This window comes from Protopterus annectens, chromosome 2.part0 (assembly GCF_019279795.1).
Source record: "Protopterus annectens isolate FY-2018-M chromosome 2.part0, PAN1.0, whole genome shotgun sequence".
Lineage (NCBI taxonomy): Eukaryota > Metazoa > Chordata > Ceratodontiformes > Protopteridae > Protopterus > Protopterus annectens.
In genome coordinates, this window is record NC_056728.1 from 1,054,242,462 (window position 1) to 1,054,261,839 (window position 19,378).

Consider the following 19,378-nt stretch of genomic DNA (forward strand, 5'->3'; position numbering starts at 1 on the left):
ACTACCACTAGCATATACCTTTTCCCTGTGGAACTTGGGGTACTAATAGGCCCCACAATATCCATAGCTAACCTCTGAAATGGCTCTTCAATCACAGGCAAAGGCATCAAATGAGCTCTCACCTTGTCTCCTGCCTTGCCTACCTTTTGGCACTGCTCACAGATCCTGCAGTACCCTGTTACATCTCTGGAAATTCCAGGCCAATGGAAGTTCTGCATAATACGTCTCTTTGTATGTCTTATGCCCATGTGATCTGCAAAGAGAATATCATGGGCTATGGCTAGAAGCACCAGATGGTAGGTTCTAGGCACTACCAACTGCTGCACCCTCTCACCTTCTAGCCCTCCCTCAGGGGTCCACTCTCTATACAATAGCCCTTTGTCCCAGTATACAGAATTCCCCTTCCCTTGAGAATCAGGTGCCTTACTAGCTGCTTGCCTCAGGTCTTGCAATGTAGGGTCTGAGAGCTGAACCTGTCTCAGCTCTCTCTTTGTAACCCTTCCCAGCTCCCCTTGCACAGGAAGTCTGGCATCCTGTGACAGTGGTGCCTAACTGTCAGCCTGGGTACTACTACTCCCCTCTACCTTTGCAGTCACTCTGTCCAAGGGAACCTAAGTATCCACAAGCAGCTGTGGCTCACCTTCAGTTTCACTGCTACAGAGTAGCTCCCTCCCTGAAGTAACCACCTCACTAGTCCTGGCTGCAAGTATGCAGTCTGTCTGGGTCTCCCCCAGGCTACCAGACCCACATGCTTGTCTCCTAGCCTGAGTGCATGTAACTGTATAAGCACATAGTACTGCCTCATCCAAATCCTTCCCTATCAGGACATCTGCAGGATGGTAGTCTGGTACCCTGGTTGTCTCAAGACAACCTACTACTGGCATTTTGTCTTTCCCACTTACTGGCTCTCTCACCTTTTGTTCCTCACCTTGCCTCCATGGGTATCTGTATGCCACATGGCCCCACTGGTTGCATTCAAAACATTTAACCCTAGATACTGGATGTGTACCTGGACTAGTGGCTTCCCCCGCTACTGGCAGATTCTGTTGAGGCAGTCTGTGCTGCCGACCATGGGTTCCTTTAGACCCAAGAACAGTACTGCCTAGCTTGCTAGGTATAGGTATCCCTTCTTCCCCAGCTCATCTGAAGTAGCACATTGTCTATCAGCTAACCAGATCCTCATGTCCTCAGGCAAAGTGCTAAGGGCTTGTTCCCTCACCAAAAGGTCTGCCAGCCCTTCAAAAGTGATGACCTGACATCCACTCACCCACCTATGAAAATAAGTGCTCAGTTCAACAAAATATTCACACAAACTTTCATCTGCCTTTTGTCTATGCTCACAAAACATTTTCCTATAAGTTTCAGGTGTTAGCTTAAAACATTCTAACAAGTGATTTTTAACAGCAGTATAATCAAAATATTCACAATCAGCAAATTTAGACAACACAGTTACAGCTTTACCATGGAATAAGGGGGTCAGGAACCATACCTAGAGCCTTTGGTCAACATCATACTGTTTACATACCCTCTCAAACATATGAATGAAACTATTATCCCCTTCTTTAAACTGTGGAAGAAATTTACTGACCTTTTGTGCTTCTGGGGTCCAGTTACTCCCTTCCCCATTACCTTCACAACTCTGGCAAAGAGTCAGCATCTCCTTCTCATGCTGCATCTGCCTCTCCTTTTCCTCAGCTTTCAGGTGTAGCAGTTTCTCATTCTCCTCAGCCTGCAACCATCACAGTTTCTCATTGTCCTCATTCTCTAGCCACCGCAGTCTCTCAGCTGCTTATATTTCCAAATGCCTGGCCTCCAACTCAAGTCTTTTTAGCCTCAGATGGATTTTTTAAGTCCTCTGCAGAAAGGCTGAGCTGTCCATTATCTGAGTGTGGTAAGTCTCCACTGCCAGTCTGATCATCCTCCTGGTTGCTGTTTGCTGATGCTGCTGTGACCAAAGCTGCAATCATGTCTGCCTTAGTCAGGTTTCCATGCACCAGTCCCCTAGCCTGGCACATCTCAGCCAGCTGGCTCCTTGTCAGCTTTCTGTACTCCTCTGCTGACATGCTGCCTGCTCTCCCTGACTAACTAAGCTAACAAAAGAAATAAAATAATTGTGATCTGAACTCTGAGTATTAACTGTGTGGCTGATTTAGAGTACAACACACCTTCAGTGATCACTGTACACAAGCTACAGGAATTAACTCTACCCACACCACTACAAGCCAATTAGTATTTTCCAGCCAATTAATATGTGGTGTGGATATCCCACCACTGCCAAACAATTAATATGTGACACCCATGCACTGGCCCAGCAATAAATGAGCCTCAATCCTCACCACTAACACCAGTGAGGGGCGTCCATATAGAGAAAGAATAACAAATACACACACAGTAAAGTACATTTTCCTTAAGAGCACACAAAGATCACAGTCAGTCTGGGGATGGTTTCTTCCTTTCTCTCCAGGTCCCCAGTAAGACTCCCCACTCACACAGCCTTAGGGTCCAGATCTCAGCCTAGTGGGCAAGCTAAAACATCCAGCAACCTCTCTGTCCAACCAGTGCTTTGTGTCCCTGCCCAAGTAGCTGACACACACACTTTGAGATAAGAGTTCATACAACCACACAGACACTCCCGGGGAAGGCTGGCACAGGTTCTCCAACTGTGTCCCTTTTACCTAGACTATATGGTAGAAATCACTGTCATGACCCAGCTAATATTTATCAGCTACTCAAAGGCCCTTATTAAAGGGTGTCCAATTATTACTGTGCAATATTATTATCCAAATGGTATGTGTAACCAATTAGTCATGACTTACTCGTAGTGACTTGATACAGTATCACTATATACATGCAATGTACTCTTAGAGCATAAATTATATCTACACAAAACAGCCACAGTTGAAAGGTTTAAAAATATTTAATGATAAATAATAAAAACACAAGACAATATTTCTTACTACACAGTGCTAGTCAAGAGTTCAGAGATCGCAGATAAATACTTAAAATAATTCAATAGAAAAGTTCTGACATCACAGAAAAACAAACTAGTCGAATCTTCCTATTTCCTAGCTATATCTAAGAGAAAACACAGTTCTAAAATCCTACTTACATATAGACACAGGCAGAGTGGTTTGTTGGATGTTCTCAAGACAAATGCTCTAATGCTCTAATTCTTTCTGTCCTTAAATTGATAACACAGTACCACTGATTAATTTCAGATTACATCATTTCTTTCTGGTTCCCAGGCTAACAGACTCTCAGAGGTTAATAGCCCTTTTGATCTTGCAGCTGGTCAGGAACCAGAGCAATAAAATAAATTATACATGCAAATTCTAGCCATTAACTCTGGCCTCAAAACAATATGCAGAATTCCTTCATCCAGACATATTGGCTCCGAATTTTGACATTAAAGACAGCCATAAAATGCTTGACTTAGCTTTCTTATGGCAGAATGCACCATTGTTACATTTTTACAGTTCAATATCCAATGCAGTCTTTTCACATTTAAGAGAACAAGCGTATGGCATACATTAATATTTACAAATGACAGAATTATCTACAAAATTCTATCTGGCTAGTAAGGCAGCTTTCACCTATCTTCACATACATATTTACACATTCAATTACGTTAGTTTGCAAACAGCTCTTCCTATTGTTACATACATAGCAGCCAAGTACATCAGAAAACAAGGTGTGGAAGAAAGGAGACAGCAGGTATATGACATTAGACATTAAATCACTGTAAGTGCTCTTGGCTGGAAAAGGAAAAATATGTTATTAAAATTATAGATAATTCATATTAGAGGTGTTAAAATGAAGGAAGATCAAACAGAATAATGGTTACCAGTCTATCTGCAAGTATTAGTATGACTTTTGATGCAAATAATTAAAATTATTGCATAATAGAAGTCAAATGTGAGTGTGGTCTGTATTTAATAAATAAGCAATTCCAGCTAGATGTTAAATGATTTTTTTTTTGAAAACAAGTATTTGTGTTTTATTCAGACTGAGTATGGCATGCCAGAGTTTAACTTCAGTAACAGAGTAGAGAGGGTCATAGTTTCATAGTTTCATAGGAGGTTACTAGGCTATTGGCCCTAGGGCTTTTATAACTCTAGCCACATTATACCTTTGTTCCCTTATTAACCAAGTTGTATAGTCTATATTTGCAGCGCGAGTCTATAATCAGCACAGACTGTCCTTATCCAAAAAGGGCGTAGGTGATACCCCTGAGGTAAAGGTATGGTCTCCCATCCAGTTGTCTAAGTTATGCTTAAATAGGGTCATTGAGGAGATCTGTTTTACATGAATTTGGAGTTTGTTCCAGAAGACTGATAATCTCTGGGAGACATATATTTCTCACCAGCATGTCCTGTTAATGCTGCAGGCTAGGTTAAGATCCATAGAGCAAGTGAATCTTGTCCCATTTGATTTGCAGATGGGAAACATGTCCATTAGGGCAGGGTCTGAGACTACTCTGTAGGCCAGGCACAAGTTGTCTCTCAGCAGCCTATAAGATACAGAGGACAATGACAGCGCCTTCAGTCTGTCTATGTAGGTCATGTGTTGAAGGCCCTGAATTTTCTTGGTGAGGAACTTCTGAGATCTGTCCAGCTGCTGAAGGTATCTAGGGAGATACATACAGAAGGGAGCATTGTAGTCTATTAGTGGTCTGATAAGGGATGACTACAGGGAAGTTATAACATCCTTAGCTTTGGATGCAATGCCCTTACTTATGAGATGTGTAACATAGAAGGCCTTTCTTACCATTGTGGACACATGGTGATCAAAGTTAAGGTTGCTATTAACATGTGTTCCAAACTCTCTCACCACAGGGTTTGTGCTAAGGGAGGGGGGGGGGTCAACATGATGATTATTTGATTTGGTAGTTAATACTTTGTTGTGATTTAAGGATCCTAGTGGAATTATATGCTTTGATCAGGTTACTGATTTCACGGCCTTTATTAGATGTGTATACAATGTTGTCAATTATTTTGATTTGAGAGTGAATTAGAATGTTTTGTAGGTTTAACCAGTTTTGTTTTTGCCATAAATATAGCTATTTCATTATATATTTGTACCAGACCGAGTAATTGCATTTTATGCAAATTAGTATGGGTGGGCCACATAATAAAAGCAGGAGTAAATGGTGTTTACTTGTTACTATTTTTTCATGTTCTGTTAAATAAGCTTTGGATTGATATCATATTCATAGTTTCTCATTTGTTTTGGGTATAATGTGATCTACATAACAATCAAATTTTAATACATATTGTCTATAATCACTCCTGACAATTCAGTGTGTATTACTTGTTTCATTTCATTTGTAATGATGTGACTTTGAAATCAGCATTTTAGGCTGAACTATGACAGAAAACAAATAGCTTTGTTTATAGTAATGTTTTGTAGTGATTTGACTATGAAATCAGTATTTTGGGCTGACTTAGGACAAACAAGAAATAGCTTTTTAGGCATCTAAATGTAGTTTGGTTTCTGTTATTCATTAGTGTATGTTGTATAGTGATTCTTGTATGATGCTTTGAAGTGTATCTAGGTTCTTGATTGATCATATAAGAGTCCAGTCATCTGTATATTGAACTGCTGAGGTGTTTGCAATTGTGTTACGTATTTTGTTTTTTAAAGATGTTGAAACCTATGGAACTAGTATAGATTTTTCTGGAGCACCTATTCATACTCGTTGAAATCAAAGGTACATACATATATATGTGAGTGCACTGCCATTGACCAATTTCAGTTTTAGTTAGTTTTTATTTTGTTGAAACACTTTTGACAGTTGCGCATAAGTTGTTGATACTAACTCTTAGTATATATAATTAACAGTGTGTGTGTGTGTGTGTGGGTGCAGTGGGGCTTACCCCCTGCAACATAAAGATGTTTTTTACTTTGCATGTTTCAAGTTTAATCCTCAGAGCATGTGCACAAATGTGTCGATGTTGTGCTGCCAATGATAGTGTGTCAGTGTCAGAGTCATCAACATTTAGTGAATTAATCTGTATCATTAGATCCACATATATATATATATATATATATATATATATGTGTGTGTGTGTGTGTGTGTGCGTGTGTGTGTGTGTGTGTGTGTGTGTGTATGTATATATATATATTTTATATATATATATATATATATATATATATATGTATATATATATATATATATATATATATATATATATATATATATATATATATATATATATATATGGGTTGCACTTGCAGACCATTGTTCGACAATTCAAATTGTAAAGCTGACAAAAACTCAGCTGATTGCACATGCCAGCTTTTTTTTCTGTGTGAGATTACAGAACAGTGGATATAAGGTAATTTGCTTTTTCTCCACTGCATTGCGATCTCGGAGATCTTATATATAATTAACAGGAGGTGTGGGGGTGCAGGGTGACATGTCATCTGCAAAAAATGAAAGTTTTACTTTTTTATCAGTTTGTTTTATAGCAGTTGTGCTCAATCAGTTCCATTTGATGCTTATTTTTAGACATAAAGACATACATCCATATATCTATAAGCATGTATATATGTATGTCAGTATATATTCAGGGAGAAAAAACTCTTCTTATACTTTTATCTGACTTTCTATTACTGCTAACAGCAAATTAACTTATTATTATGTATTTTCCCTGGAATCTACTTCCTGAAATCATGCCTTTATGTGCTACAATTGTGAACCATTGTCAGTATTATACAATTATGTGTAAAACTTATGATGCTTTAAAATCTGTGTATAATTATATGTGATACGATGCTTTTCAAATCTATGTATAATTATGTATGAATATTAACAATGCTGTATGGAGCTTTTCTGCCTGGGCCTCTGCTGAAAACGGGCTACTAGCCAAGTCAGACCTTCCCGGTAAATAAATGTAAAATAAATAAAAATAAATAGTTGATAGTGTGTTTGACAGAGGCCTGTTGTAATCCTGTAGGTGGTCCCTCTGGAAGGAGAATAACATCATGGCCCACAAACTCTAAGACCTGTCATTTACTCCTAAGAAAGCTGAAAGCCAGAGACAGGCATCATACACACAGCCAGGGGTTGGGAATTTTAGCATATGGGGGAGGAGAGGGATCCCAATCTAGATCTCATCACTGGACATGCAGCAGCTAAACTGATTGGAACTACCAAACTATCTTAGGGCTGCTGAATTAAAAATAGGTTACAAAATTGTATATAAAAAAAAAAAACAAGAACAAATCTATCAATGGGTATTCTGTTGCAATACATCTGACAGCGCCCTGCAACCATAGACCAACATCTATCCCTCACACAAAAATTCCACAAGCTGCATAATACCTTTATTTAATTTATGTCTCTATTTTTCTGCAGCAACACTCATTCTATTATTAAACATGTCAGTAACCTACAGAAATTCAATACTAATCTGAAATCATATTTTCAAGCTTCTTGCCCTTTTCCTTGCTGCTCCACTTCAGAATAACATACCACTCACGTGCACATCTTTGCTGTCAGTACTGTGAATACCTTGCACGACTGTGATTTAATAACTCATGGGATGGATTGATATTCACTATGACAATCATGCACTCAACATTCTTCCCATTACGTCTGGCATCACAGTAACTCAATATTCTGGTATCAGGTATATTCACTTTGTCTCTGTCCGAGTCATCTAAGTCAGTTATGATTAGCATATTGGGACTACTAAGTCATACCCTGACCTTGTTATCTTTATATCAAGTCACATACTTGGGACATGTTAGGCATCCCTTGTTTCCATACTCTGATGTCATTAGCTTTATTTCACCTCATGTACTTGCGACATATCAAGCATCCCCTATTTTCATACTTTCACCTTATTATATTTATTTTAAATCATTTACTTGGGAAATATCAGTCATTCCTTGTTTTTCTCACCCTGACCTTGTTGTGTTTAAATTACCTCACATACTTGGGACATGTCAGATCTCTTGTTCTCATACTTTGGCCTTGTTACCTTAATTTTAACTCACATACTTGGAATATATCAAGCATTCCTTATTTTTATGCTTTGACCTTGTTATCTTTAAATTATCTCACATACTTGGGATATATCAGCTACTCCTTGTTTTGTTTTCATACCTTGACCTTATCTTTATATTAATTCGCATACATGCAATATGTCAGGCACTCCTTGTTTAAACACCCTGACCTTGTTATCTTTATATTAACTCACATATGTGGACATGTCGGGCATCTCTTGTTCTCATACTTTGGCCTTGTTACCTTAATTTTAACTCACATACTTGGAATATATCAGGCACTCCTTGGTTTCATACCCTGACCTTGTTATCTTTAAATTACCTCACATACTTGAGATATATCATGCACTATTGCCATACCTTGACCTTCTTATATTTAAATTATCTTGGGATATATCAGGCATTCCTAGTTTTCATATTCTGACATTGTTATCCTCATATTACCACACATACCTGGGACATGTCAGGCATCCATTATTTTCATACTCTTGTTATCTTTATATTAACTCACATACATTGGCTATGTCAGACATCCCTGGTTTTCATACTTTGACCTTGTTATCTTTATATTACCCCACCTACTTGGGACATATCAGGCACCCCTTGTTTTCACACCCGAACTTGTTATCTTTATATTACCTCACATACTTTGGACATATCATGCCTGCCTTATTTTCATTCCTGACCTTGTTACCTTTATATTACTTCATATGCATGCAACATGTCAGGCATCCCTTGTTTTCAAATTCTGTCCTTGTTATCCTTATTTTAAATCACTTACTTGGGACGTGCCAGGCATTCCCTGTTTTTCATACCTTGACCCTTGTTATCTTTAAATTACCTCACATACTATACTTGGGACATTTCAGGCACTCCTTGTTTTCAACTCTCTCGCTCATACTGAATTAAATTTTCTTCTGTGATGTCTCTTACTATGATACTTGCTGAATTGTTCAACATGCTGCAACTTACTATGTTTTTTTTTGTAGAACTATATGGTTATTTAAGTTAATTTGTTTACTTTTTATAATTATTCTGTTTATATTATTTCTTTAAATAATACAGTAATAATGCTTCTAATGATGTTTTATTTGTTACTGTAATGGCTATGGGCCTCCTTCCATATACACTATAATATGATGTCTATGTTGGTTGTAATGTTGAAGCTTTTTTTCCTGGGCTTCTGCTGAACAATGATTTTATGCCCAGTTGATCTTTTTCCAGTAAACAAATACATAAATAAATAACTAGGCAAAGATGGCATGATGAAACAGTCGTCACTACTCCATGATGGACAAGCTGACATTGCCTAGTTCCTCCAGCACCAGAGCTGCTAATCAAATTCAGGTCATGTAATTCACATTAAGGGCTTCAGCTCACCACACCACAGAACCAGGACACATATACCATTCAAAATCAATGTTATGGTTACGGGGTAATATGCATTTATGTGATATGTAACACTTTATTTCTATTTTGATTGTTAATTTTCTGACATTTCAGCAATTTCACTATTTCAGTTTAACAGTGCTTGCATCTGTGTGTCTAATTTTGTGCTATAATAACTGGTTTCTAATATTCAGGATTTCATTTTTGCTTTTGTAACTCTGTAATACCCTGACCCAGAGCTGCATTTCACATACTTTAATTTTAATTTATAAAGAGTTTAATAATGAGCAGTATTGGTTCTACTTCATGTTGTGTAGGTCTGCTGGAATCCTTGAGGACTCAAATCCCCAGAACGCTCTGCATCTTCGCAATACTAACCAAGATTGTTGCTTAGCAACTGAGACAAGCAAGAGTGAAATAAATCATAGTAACTCTTTAATTCAGTATTATTTGTGATTTCATTCAGGCTACACCTGAAACTGCCCTTAGTAACTAATCTTTGGTAATATTTAAAGCCAGACATAAACTCCATCACACAGCCTGGGAGTGCTCTAATTACCAAACGTAATGTTCGCTTCTTTTCTTAGGATCATATTACCTTTAACACATTTTTGCATACTCTGCATAGCATGTCCATGTGCAATTAGTTCAGTAGCTGACACTCTTAGTACTTAATGTATTCTATGCTGGTTCTGTGAAGTTATTGTGGTAATGGCACAGGAACTACAACTGAAGGCAACTGAGTGCAAAAAACTAAGAAGGGAAGTGACCACAACAGGTAGATAAATGTTCACAACTTACAGAAAGAAGACAGAAACTCACTGAAAAAGATATAGACGACCATGAATGGTTTGCTGATGCAAACTTTGTCACTGTGTGTTTGAGACATGGATGCCATGAAATTCACCTTGAGAATGAAGGTCTAGAGGTGAATATTGGAGTCCATGTCGAGAACACTTAATATTAGGTTTAGCATTGGTGAACTGCTCATAATTCTTTGTAGTGCATGGAGATTTAAATACTCCATGTACTGCAAGCTACAGTAAAAATGAAAAAAAAAAAGTAGTTTTACTGGTTTTCAAAGTCGTAAAACACTCAGCAAGCACTTTCAGAAAGGTAGTGTAACACAGTTCCTTATGTTTACATTCAACTTCTATGTCTCTCAACTGTCCAGATTTTTGCAGAACATCCAGATTTTTGCCTCATATTTCTTGTGTTCTTCATAAAACCCCTGTTTTTTTGGACAAATTACTGAAGACTGAAGACACTAAATAATGGCATACATTTAGTTTTCAGACTTTGTATCCTTCAGAAAATAAGGCAAACACACACATCTTGATATTCTGGTAACTTTCTAAGTTAGCACAGGAAGTCAAGGGCATGTAACCAATGGACAGTAGGCAGAAACAAATCTTTCATTCTGCCACTGTCGTGTACTGGCAGATTTTACTGACTAACCCAAGACCGGACCTTAAAACTTTAGCAGGGGGTGCTTAACATTTGTTAAGGTCGGGTTTTGCACCACTCTAGAACTTATTTGTCTTTTTCCAGATACTGGAGCGTAAGCGCATTCCATGCACTTTATACTAATTTTTACAAATGTCTGTGCAGTTATAGCTCACAATTATATTGATCTCATGGTTAGAAATCATCTTGCTGGCATACCTGACACACACCTATCTGTTAAACAAAGTACACAGAAGTAAAAAAAATAATGGTGACAATGGTACTGTAGTGAATACTTACATTTTAGCTGCTCATATTGACATGTCATATAAATTGAACTAAAATAATTACATAACTGGAATTCCCACTATTACAAAAAGTAGCAAGAAAAAAACATCCTGTAATAACCAAGTAGTTCATTTAGGTGGTTACTTTTCTTGTTAATGTGGTACTAAAAGAAGTTATACATTAGGTTTTAGAACACTCTGAGTTTTTGCCTCTCATTAGGATAAGTACTGAGGCAATGAAGAAGTGACTGCTCTTGTCCCTTCCAATCTTGTTGCGAGAAACATCTGACAGCAGTTCATTGTGAAGGATATTGACTGATCAGCTTGTTCTGACTTTTCTCATATCTCATCCCTAAACTGATATATAAACATACTAGTCAAGGCTGTAGCAAAAATGCACAATAAATTTCTGTTACTAGTGTACAACGATTGGGTATTGCCTGCAATGCTCTATTAACAACCCAAACACACTTGAAAGTTACTAGATGATTTAGAGTATCAGAATAAAGATGGAAAAGATAATTGTCTGAGACAGTCTGAGGTAAGAGTGATATTTTAAAAAATGAAGATGTGCACAAGAATGATAAGTGAAGAAAGCCTAAGAGGCGGCCAGGAAAATGTCACATAGGCTGTTTGCTTTATTTTATTTTATTTTATGTCACATTACCTTACCAGGTCTCAGTGGAGCATTTACAGACACAGGCTGGTTGAGTGTATTACAATATAAATAAGAGATACAGTTATATACAGTATAATACAGAGATACATATCTGTGCAAACTTTAGAGATCTATACAACATTTATGCATGACAAATTGATAGGCAAGTTACAGCCAAGGTATATAAAAGAACAAGCAATGTATATGCTGTGATTTAGGATTCTATTTAACCCCAAGATTAAAAAAAACGGCTGCATACAGCTCACTGCTATTTAACTTGTCTGTGCAATGCCAAAGAAAATCAGTGCTAGAAGAGAAATGTATTAAATTTCCTGCTCATGGTTTCAGCTGGGAAGCAGGAAAGCCACAAAGCACCTATGTTGTGGCTGCAGAGAAGTAGAAGCATAAGTAGTGAGCCTTGACAAAGCTCTGCGAGATCCCACATGCACAGTAATGACAGGAGAGAAGACTAATGTGGAAGCCTTAAAGGGCCATGCTTTATATGTGCTGATCTGTTTTTTTTTTTTGCAAAAATAAAGGCTAGAAATGGAATTATAAGAAAGTAATGAAAATGGGGAAGCATGCAGAGGGTAGAACATAATGTGAAAACCTGGGGAATGTACAGGATGAAGGTGAGGAAACATTTATTTTTTGTGTCAGGAGACCATTATCTATCTTTTTCAAGAGAAGGAAAGCTGGGGAAGGTAGTAAGGGAAGTAACAGGAAAGTAAGAAACTAGGTTAGGTAGCAGAGGCACACAAACATGCACACATAAGACACAGTGGAGAAAGAGAAATCAGACATAGTGGAAAGATAATGGAGACAGGGAGAATGAGTCAACAAACAAGTGTCAGCATAGACACAAATGGAAAGGGATAACACCAATATGGCAGATAGGATGGGTTTGTGTAGCTGTAGTCTCTGCCAGACATGATGCAGTACAAGCCTATTTGCCAACCTGCGCTCCCTTACCACTGGGATCTTTTTTTAATGAAGAAGTTAGTGAAGGGCAAAGACTCTACTCTATGAATTGCCGGAGGAGATTTTCCATCTAGCTGATGTGGGCATTTACCTCCTGTCAATTAGTCCCCCCATGCCTTCCCGCTGTCAATTGGTGACAACACTGTCACTTCCACTGGCACTGCTGCAGTTGGGAGAGCAGCATCATCCCTTGCAGGGCTGGCTGTGGTGACCAGTACAGGTGCTGCATGAGGTTTGGAGGTGACTGTGGCAGCTTGGGACTCAGATGTTGTAGGTGTTGCTGATGATGATGTCACTGCCACTGATAGCAGGCAGACAGGCCTTGCTGGAATAATGGCTACGGGGTGCAATGCTGTTACATAAAATTATAAAATAAATCGAGGAAGAAACAAAATAATAAAAACAAAACAAAAGAGAGAGACGTACAGATACAATGAAAAACTGCAGGTAAGACATATTCCTGCTCTATGTCATTCATACATACTATAATTGAATGAATAAGAAACATCATCTCCAAAGTAACAATGATGTTAGATGATGTTAGCCTATGGAGGAATTGAACCTCAACCATCACTACATGCATTTCCAAAGTATCTGCTTTAATGTGTGTTACTACTTTTGTCAGCAGACTGAAGCTTGCAGTCAAACAGACAGTAATGTTGTGTGTAAGTTCACGTCTTACCTACATTTGATAAACAATGTTAGAAGTACTACAGATAACAGAAGAAAAGCTCAATCCCTGAGGTACCAATGATAACAAAGGGGGCAGGGTGGGATTTAACCCATAGGCATCATCCCATTTAAACTAAAAGACAATGCTTTAACATGTACAATATACCTAAAGTACTCCATCAAACACATAGTAATCGTGTGTGTCAGACAAAGAAACACTTAAGGAGAAAACATGGAGCATGCACAAAAGTTTAAATGGCAATGTTGTGAGTAGCTTACTCAGAATGACAGGAAACATGCATATAAACTTCCTATGGATGGCACAATACACACCCAAAGGTGAGGAAGCAAACCCACAGCCAACAGCATGTGCAGTCTCTTAAGTCATTGCCTCTGTGTGCTGAGTAAATTGCACAACTAGATGGAAATTTGAAAGTAAGCATGCAGTAATGTCATCAGGCTAGGCATAGTGACAAAGCAGGTATATGACAGAAATGTACTGATGTTAACAGATATTTGTACATCAGCTGTTATAACTGTTGTACTCAAAAGTACAATAGACACCAAGCCAAAAGTAACTACTAATATCATGATAGCACTGGAATGTGGGAATTTAACCTACTGGCATCTTAACACTCATTTTGAAAGCAACAGCTTAATATGTTGAGATAATAACACAATCCCATGAAATCATGCATCCAAACACATAAATATCATCGACCATTTTTACTTCTAACTCAAAACTATTGAACGTAGCACTGCAGTGCCAATATGGTATAAAACCTATATTGTGTCAAACTACAGCTGCTGACTGTATTGTTAAAATTGACACCTCCACTATACATAACATGTGAATAACCCCATCACTCTTTGAGGCACTCTGTTCTCCTCTGGTGTAACTGTTATTCTATGTAAAAGTTTCAGTGGTCATGCAAAGAGAAATGGGAGTGTGTTATTTATGTGGATGCCACAGACTGGCCTACCATATGTGGAGGTAAATCAAGGACTGCTTACAGGACATAGGTGGTAGAAAAGCTGACTCTAGCCTCAACATCCCAACGGACCAGGAAGAAGTCATGCTGTCACCTTTCTAGTAATTATAGTGGGGAATAACATTGTTCCCCCACTCAAGGGATCTCAGTACCACATGTCACTCCCTGGAACAAACTATTCCAGTCCTCTACCTTGTACTGAGGATCTTTAGAACCCTTTTCTGGAAGTCTCTGACTATAATTATGATATGACAAGTGGAGAAAAATCTTTGCTTCCTTTGTGCACCACCTTTGTGCTCCAAAACCAATGCTGCCTTCTCCTTCTGTTGTCATGTTTCATTAGGTGAGAAATTGCAGAGAAAAATGGCAGGCAATTTGTAGTCACACCTGTTTTCATGTGTGCCAAGTGCTGTGCAATGAAGTGTGGTTCATTTACAGGGCTGATGGCAGGACAACTCAGTATATGTAATATCTGAACATTGCAATTTGATGTGTGAAACATCACATCCCAGTATCTGTGTAAATACTATTATTAAACTGTGCATTATAGCACCTCCCATTATAGTATGTCATGTAGAATTACAAATATCCTGTCATAAGCTGAACTGTGCATGCCCACAGGTTCAAGGTGTATGCATGATGTAGGGTGGACCATAGTTAAAGTCTGACCAGTCAGCATGAAGTAGAAATTGAAGGATTTAGAACCAGTACAGTGTTGAAGCCTCATTTGCATAATTACTATATTCAGGCCCCCACATTTGCTTGATATACATGAGAGGGAAGTCACTGAGTCCCTTTGCTTTATGGAAGAACACATAGATCCGCAAGTTTGAATTTTGTAACAGGTACATATAACCAAACTTGATTCTAACAGAGCACCTTCTTTACCTTTACCAAGGCTCTAACTTTTTCAGGTGCATTTATGCAGAGTCTGTTCATTGATAGTTACTTTGATAATTCCCCAGAGCTAAAGATGGGTCAATACTTTCATAGGTTATAGAACAATAGTTTGATAAGAGGAGAATTGCTATGATATGTAATTGCTGTGCTGTATGATTGTAAGCATAAAGAGAAACATGCCAGGGGGTGTGACCAAGATGGTAAGCATTTATTTGTTTATTTATTGACATTTGTTAACCGGGTTAGTACAACTGAGCCAGGGGCCCATTTTCGGTGGAGACACAAGGAGAAAAGCTCCAGAAATAATGCAAGTAATTATGATATTTACAAAATATTAAAGTAGGGTCACAGAAATATAGTACAAGTCAAAAATTTGTACACAGTAGTACAAAACAGTTAGCAGTTAACAGCACTGTTTTTTTTATCTCTGCTTCATTTTAACATGTCTGACAGTATTTTTACTAAAAGAACTCAGATAGAACATTTCAATATTTATAGTTGAACACCTGCTGAAAGATTTACTACAAAAAAAACAAGTTTGAAACTCTTTTAATTGCTTTTTCCTGTTAAGAAAACTAGAAAGAACTAATTATCTCAGAATTAACCACTCTAAGCCCCTTGTACAGGACAGTGCAATGAAAAAAAAGACTTACAGGCTATACTAGGCCATATCAATGAGTTATCGGTCAAGAAAGATAAATTAGAAAGGAAAATGGACAATTTTAAAAGGAATGTAATAAACAAGTTGAAGTGCCAAGTGAATCCCTTAAACAACAATCATCACAAATCTCAATTATAGAAGAGGCAATGTATGATTTTGATGGAAGATTATTTGAAAGTGAGAATAACACTAAATTTCTTCTGAAACAAAAGAATTTATTCTAGGAAAGAAATAGAAGACTTAGCAACAGATCTAGAAGGAATAACATCAGGATTTACGGTATTTCTGAAAAAGAAGAGGGAGACAGTATGATTCAATTCCTTAATACCTGGCTGTCTAAAACTTTGAACCTGCCTGAAACATTTTCCTTTGGCATTGAAAGGTCACATATGTCACTTTCCAACTTATCTTAACAAAAAAAAAAAAAAAAAGCACACCTTTACCAAGGTCAGTGTTAGTAAGATTTTTCTGAAGTCAAGATAAGGATTTAGTCTTAAAAGCTACAGGGACTAAGTATCCAGTTAAAATTAAAGGAATAGTATAAGATTTAACAATGACAATTCAACATTAGTGATGTCAGAGAGACAAGCATGTGTGCCACTTGTTAAAGGCTTAAAGAAAAACAATATTAAAGAACAAATCTTTGTTTGCATCAAAAATAAGGATTCTCCTTCCAGAAGTAAAGACGATTTTTAACACCTTGGAAGATGCAGTGACTTTATACAGAAAAATAAAATCCTAGAAAAAACAGAAGGAATGGACTAAAATCTATCAACTTCTTTGAAGTGAAATGCAACAAAAGATGATTGGTTAATAAAAGACACAAAACAGTAAAAACTGAAGGACAAATGAAAATCAATATACTTCATGGTTCAAGAAGAACCTGGACGACTGGATGGGGCACCATAAATTCTTAATGGGGCTAGAGCCCACAACACTCCTAGACATGGGCAGTCATCACTAAATGCAATACTGAGTATTGACTAATATTTCTGTGGTATTACATTGGGATGAAACAGCTAGGTTTAAAATGATCTCTGGGTCAATAGCCTAGTAATCTCCTATGATCCTATGAATTCTAATTAATTTAAAGAAGCACTCGAATACTTATGAACACCTACTGTATATTATTTTTTACAAGGTAAATCATTTTTTTCTTTTCCTACTTCAAATGGTTACCAGTTCCATTTTTAAAATGTCAAGAGTTTGAGTCTTTTAGCTATATATGCAATTAAAGCCACTTATTTTTAATTCAAAGTTTAAAAGGTTGAACTATTCATTTTATTAAAAGTTAATCATTATTATGATGAAACTTAAGTTACGTGGCACACTTTCTGATATCTTGGCATAGTTGAGTAATGTGCTATTAAATATAATACAAGTTGCAAAAATAAAACTAAAGAGGCATGCTAAGTTGCATGGTGGGTTCTTAAAATGTTCCAGTAGTGTGCTACTGATAGTATACTTGACACACGATAGCACACAGGAAAGACATGCTATGTTATAAACAAAGTATAAAAATATAACATTTTGCATATATAAAAAATATTATTGGAATTATATCAAATAATTAGAGTAATAATCACACTTCTACAAGTTAAACCTGGATCACACATAACTGTCATTCTTTTACTGCAAGTTTATATGCTGTGTCTCCTTTAAATAGTGATGGCCAGCTTTATATTAAACATCTCATACAAATAATGCTTACTGAATCATTAAATGTATTTATTTAAATATAATAGCTTTTTAGTGGTTAAAATACTTCGAAATGTGTTTTTTAATGGTTTGGAAGAGTTAGAAGGATTGATTTGTAATGCTGAGGTGGCTTGGATTGACTTGTGAATGTTTTTATGTGAATTGTAACTGATGGACTATTCATTTTCAAGCCCTTATCATGAAAACCAGCTTGAAACAATTTAAAGTCATAAGCGTTTCTGTGATGCTGTGGGAATTCTGAAAATTCTAAGAACTGTCCAGGTTACTTCTTCCTTCTAAAAGTAAATAATCATAATATTTTGAACCATATGCTAAGATGTCAAAGAATAGAAGTTAGATAATAAAAGATAGTGAATTGCATTCTGCACCAGTGTTAGTTATTACATAGTTCTTAATGCTTGCTACTGATAGTATACTTGACATGCAGTAGCACCCAGGAAAGTTATGCTATAAACAAAGTATAAAAATATAGTGTCTTACATATATAAAAGTTATTATTGGAATGTTATCACATAATTAGAGTAACTGTCACACTTTCACAATTTAAACCTAGATCATACATAACTGTAATTCTTTTAATGCAATTTTATATATTATGTCTCCCTTAAAATGACAGTATGCTTTATATTAAACATCTCATACAAATACCAAATCATTACATGTTATTACTTTAAATACAATAGCCTTTTAGTGGTTAACATACTTTGAAATTTGTTTGAGTGGTTTGGAATGGCTTGGGGGATTGCTGTATAATGTAGAGGTGGCTTAGATTCACTCATGAATGTTTTTGTGTGAATTGCAGCTGATAAACTGTTCATTTTCAATCCCTTGCCATGAGGACCAGCTTGAATCACCTTAATTGGAGTCATGAGTACTTTTGTGATGCTGTGAGAGTTATGAAAATTCTAAGAATTGTCCAGGTTACTTCTTCCAGTCTAAAAGTATGTAATCAAATTATTTTGAATCATATGCTAAGATGTCAATGAATACAAGTTAGATAATATGCAAAAGAAATTGAATTACATTCTAAGCCAATGTCAGTTATTAAATAGTTCTGAATGCTTGGAGTATACCAGAAGAATAGTTTATATACTAGCCTACAGAAAGACACTTCTGAAAAAAAAAGGATTGTGTTTCTCTGTTATTGTCTCCTTTAATGATAATAAAATGTAATATCTCAGAACAATTTATTATGGAAACTTTGAATCTTAAAAGGGAAAATTTCTTTAGATGTTTTTCAGATACTATTAGACATAACATTTAAGGAAAACATAGGACTGATTTTAATAGTAGTACTAGATTATAGAGTATCAAATATATAAGGTTAAATATAAATGTTCTATTATATGATATTCTACACTGGGATTATAGCTAAAATATAAAACTTAGGAATATAGTAATAGTAATAGTACAATACAGTATACAAACAGACATAGAAAGAGATCAGAATAAGTAAATATGCATTTAGTTAAATAATATAAACATGTCTTCACAGGTGGGAGGTTGGTCTAGTGTTTAAGGTGTTCACCTTATAGGCACAAGGTACAGGGATTGATCCCCACATGAGGTAATTGGATGGGCTTGGCATGGCCTACAAGGACAGTTAGCCTAGTGCTAATGTATGAACTTATAATCCTATGAACAACTTTACTCATAGTAA